We start from the raw sequence: 5,055 nt of genomic DNA on the forward strand, positions 1-5,055 counted from the left end.
ACGGGTTCTGTCCGGAACCCGTCGCGCCGCGCGGCGCGGGCCGAGGGGAGCGGTGGCCGGAGCGCGCTTCCGCCTCGCGCTCATGTGGGACCCGGGCAGCGGCGCACTTCCGCCGGAGCCGGGCTGGCGGGAAGTGGGAGCCCGAGGTCACTGCGCTCAGCCAAGCTGGCAGGGCGGAGGCGGCAGCCCCGCGGGGACCGCCATCGGCCGGGCGGCTAGGCTTGCGGCTCTGGCCGCCGCTTCCCGTCCCTGGCTGCAGTCCCTACCGTGGCCGCACGGGGGCGCGCCCGGCTGCCAGACAGCTCCGCCCTGGGCCGGGTCGCGTTGGGGTCCGGGGCGGGGAGGATGACTGCGGCGCTCCTGCTCTGAGTCAGCCGGGCCTGGCTCCTCCGTGAATATAAGGAAAGGGGAAGTTCCTGCCGCAGGGAGGGGCGTGGCCCCGGGAACCTCAGAAGAGGGAATTTTATTCTTACTCATCGAATTATTTTTATGCTTTGGTTTCTCACTGGGGACCTCAGGCTGCTGTCTCCAGGACTTGTAACCCTTTGGGGTCCAATGCTTGATGGCTGGACCCTGCTGCCGGGAACTCCAAACCCTGGGGAGCTCCAGCTATGTGCTCCCTTCACCTGAACTAGCTAGGCCTGGCCTCTTCTCTCAGACTATGGCAGCCAACAGTAGCAATTATTGTTATAACTGTCACTTACTGGACATCTATTACTTGCTTCTCTTGCTACTTGAATGATCTCACTTAATCCTCATAATATCACATTGAGGTCACACAATGGCAGCAGATGGCAGGGTAAGGAGTCACACCTGTGTGCTCCTAAACCCACAGCATGCCCTACCACTCTCACTTCTTGGGCCTGAATGGCAGCCAGAATCTGCCTGAGCATCCTCTGGGAATCAGCCAGGACCAGAGAATGCTTAAGAAGGGCACCAGAGTACTCACTTGGGCAGAAACTGTGCAGAAGTGAGGGTCTCCAGGCCTCGGAGCCACACTGTCGCCTCTGGCAGCTCCTGTCCTGTGTTCTCCCCCTATTGGGGGCTTTAAAGGGACTCAGCTCTCACATGCTGGACCTGGTGATCTACCTCACACCCCAACGTCTGCCCTTCCCAGACCCCAAACTCCTTCCAGGTCAGCCGAGTTTGTCCTCAAAGCCATAGTCTGCCTCACCCCACAGGCCCATTAGGCAGCCAGGATGCCCCTGGGCCCCTCCCTGAATTTTTGGTATGGAAGCCCTCCTCCTGGGAGTTGGTTTCTTTTCAAAGGGAGGAAAGACACCCAGGAGTGCTGCTCTGGGACTGCTGAGATGCCCCCTCCCAGTATGCAAATCAATCCATCATATGCAAAGCACTTCACAATGTGCAAATGATTTCACAATAACACAGCATTTCTGCACTGGGGCTGAGGGCTCAGCTAAGGGGGTGGGCAAGACCCAGCCAGAAACTCTGCTAATTGCCACCTGCTGCCCTTTTCCTCCACTTGGCCTGCAATTTCCACCATCAGACTCTCTAATGAATAAAACAAATAAGGGCAGTGGAGGTAGAGGTGGGCCAGGTGAAAGGATACAGCATGTGTGGGGTGGGGAAGGGGAATGCAGTGTAGGTGTTAAAAAGAGTGAATTAGATCTCCCAGGGGTTTCCACGAGGTTAGATAAGTGAGAAAAGCAAGAGGCAGAGATGTGTGTTTAATATGATCCAATATACAGAGTTTTAACTTTTTATTGTGATTTGGGTGAAAGTTTACAGAGCAAATTTGTTTTCCGTTCAACAGCTTACATACATTTTGTTTTATGACATTGATTGCATTATAACAGTTCTCTCCCCACTGCCTCCCTGTGGTTACCTTTTCCCTGTGGCTTTTTTTCCTATACATTCCTGCCCTCTGAACTTTCTCCCTGTGCAAATATTGTCCTTCTGATCCCCCATGGTTGATTGTATTAAGTAGTCTACCTGTCTGGTGTAATTGTTCACTTCATAGGCCTGTCTATTGTTTGTCTGAAAGTAAGCCATGGAAGTGAGTTCAATACTCAGATCAAAGAGTGACTAGGGGCTGTAGTTTTGGGGGTTTCATCAGTCTCTATCACACCAGTAAGCCTCGTCTTTCTTTATAATTTTGAGTTATGTTTTAAATTTTTTCCCAGTCTGTCCAAAAACAAACCAAACTCACTGCCATCGAGTCGATTCCAACTCATAGTGACCCCCCCCCTTGGGTTTCTGAGGGGGTATTTCTACGGAAGTAGATTGCCCAATCTCCCTTGAGAGGAGTGGCTGGTGGATTTGAACCACCAGCCTTCTGGTTAGCAGTCAACTGCCTTAGGCGCTACACTACCAGAGATCTCTTCTAGGATCTCCAATTTTGATCCCTTTCTGAGTGGTTGGCAGTGGTAGCCAGGCACCATCTAGTTCTTCTGTCTCAGGGTCATGTAGGCTGAGATCCCCATGGTCCACTAGTCTCCTAGACTGATTATTTCCATGTGTCTTTGATTTTCTTCACTCTTCTTTGCTCCAGATGAGGAGACACCCACATTTAAATCTTAGATGGTTGCTTGCAAGCTTTTAAGATCCCTGTTGCTACTCACCAAAGTTGTTGTTGTTGTTGTTGTTAGGTGCCATTGAGTCGTTTCCGACTCATAGCGACCCCGTGCACAGCAGAATGAAACACTGCCCGATCCCGTGCCAGCTCCATGTCCCTGCTATACTTGAGCCCATCATCGCAGCCACTGTGTCAGTCCATCTCGTTGAAGGCCTCCCCCTTTTCATTGACCTGCCACCCTACCAAGCTTGACATCCTTCTCCAGGGAATGGTCCCTTCTGACAACATGACCAAAATAGGTGAGACAAAATCTGGCCATTCTCACTTCCAAGGACCATTTCGGGTGCACTTCCTCCAGGACAGATCTGTTGGTTCTTTTAGCAGTCCATGGTACTTTCAGCATTCTTCACCAGCACCACAACTCAAAAGCATCAACTCTTCTTAGGTCTTCCTTCTCCAGCTCTCACATGCATACGAGGTGATTGGAAATATCATGGCTTGTGTCAGGCGCACCTTAGTCCCCAAGGAGACATCCTTGCTCCTCAGCACTTGAAATAGTTCCTTCGCGGTTGACTTCCCCAATGCTACACGTCGTCTAATGTCCTGACTGCTGCTTCCATTGGCCTCAATGGTAGAACCAAGCAATGTGAATTCTTTGACAACATCAATCTTCTCTCCATTTATTGTGATGCTGCTCATTGGTCCAGTTGTGAGGATTTTTGTTTTCTTTATATTGAGATGTAATCCATACTGCAGACTGTATTCTTCAGCCTTCATCAGTAAGTACCTCAAGTCATCCTCACTTTCAGCAAGCAAAGTTGTATCATCTGCATATCTCAGGTTGTTAATGATTCTTCCTCCAATCCTGATGCCACGTTTTTCTTCATATAGTCCAGCTCACCAAAGTAGGGTGTAGAAAAATGTTTTTGTGTACCATGTAATGTTGTTCAGTGACAAAGTCACTGTACCAAAAAGAATTAGTAGATGTTCAACCATTTCAGGAGATAGCATATGATCAAGAACTGATGTATTGAAGTCCAAGCTGCGTTGAAGGAATTGGTGAAAAATAAGGCTCCAAGAACTGATGAAAAGGAGCTCTGGTGGTGTAATGGATAAGGCATTTGGCTGCTAACCAGGTCAGCAGTTCAAACCATCTGGCCACTAGATGGAAGGAAGATGAGATGATCTACTTCTGTGAAGATTGACAGCCTAGGAAACCCAGTGGGGGTCACTATGAGTGGGAGTCAACTAGATGGTAGGAATTGATAGAATATGTATTGAGATGTTTCAATAAATGGAGGCCGGACTGAAGGTGCTTATTCATCTATGCCAAGAAATTTGAAAGAAAGCTCCCTGGCCAACTGACTGAAGAGATCCATTCCAAAGAAAGGTGATCCCACAGATTGCAGAAATTATCAAACAATATCATTATTATCTCACACAAGTAAAATTTTGCTGAAGATAATTCAAAACTGTTGCAGTAGTATATAGACAGGGAACTGCCAGATACCCAAGCCAGATCCAGAAGGGGGTGTGGAAGGAGGGATATCATAGCTGATGTCAGATGGATCTTGGATGAAAGCAAAAAATACCAGATAGATGTTTACCCTTGTTTTATTGACCATGCAAAGGCATTCGACTGTGTAGATCATAACAACTTATGTTTAACATTGCAAAGAATGGGAATTTCCGAGCACTTAATTGTGCTCATGAGGCACCTGCACGTAGACCAAGAGGCAGTCATTTGGACAGACCAAGGAGATACTGATATAATCAGGAAAGGTGTGCATCAGGGTTGTATCCTTTCAATCTGCATGCTGAGAAAATAATCTAAAAAGCTGGATTATATGAAGAAGAATACAGCATCAGGATTGGAGGAAGACTCATTGACAATTTATGACATGCAGCTGATACAACTTTGCTTGCTGAAAATGGAGACTTGAAGCACTTACTGATGAAGATCAAAGACTGCAATATTCAGTATGGATTACACCTCAACATAAAGAAAATGAAATCCTCACAACTGGACCAATAAACAACATCATTGTGAGTAGAAAAAAGGTGGAAGTTGTCAACTATTTCATTTTACTTGAATCCACAATCAACAGCCATGGAAACAAAAAACAAACAAACTTGCTGCCATCAAGTCAGACCTGACTCATAGTGACCCCTCCTTGGGTTTCTGAGGCAGTATCACTGCAGAAGTAGATTGCCCAAACTTCCTTCAGAGGGAGTGGCTGGTGGGTTTGAACCACCAGCCTTCTGGTTAGCAGTCAAGTGCCTTAGGCAAATCAGACTTCCTATTGTACTAGGCAAATCTGCTGCAAAAGACCTCTTTAAAGTGTTAAAGAACAAAGATGTCACTTTGAAGAGTAAGGTACACTTATTGCAAGCCATGTTGTTATATGCCGTTGAGTCAGACCCGACTCATAGCAACCCCTCCTTGGGTTTCCGAGGCAGTATCACTACGGAAGTAGGATTGCCCAACCTTCCTTCCGAGGAGTGGCTGGTGGGTTTGA

This window comes from Orycteropus afer, unplaced genomic scaffold (assembly GCF_000298275.1).
Source record: "Orycteropus afer afer isolate SDZICR_OR568_19922 unplaced genomic scaffold, OryAfe1.0 scaffold00756, whole genome shotgun sequence".
Taxonomy (NCBI): domain Eukaryota; kingdom Metazoa; phylum Chordata; class Mammalia; order Tubulidentata; family Orycteropodidae; genus Orycteropus; species Orycteropus afer.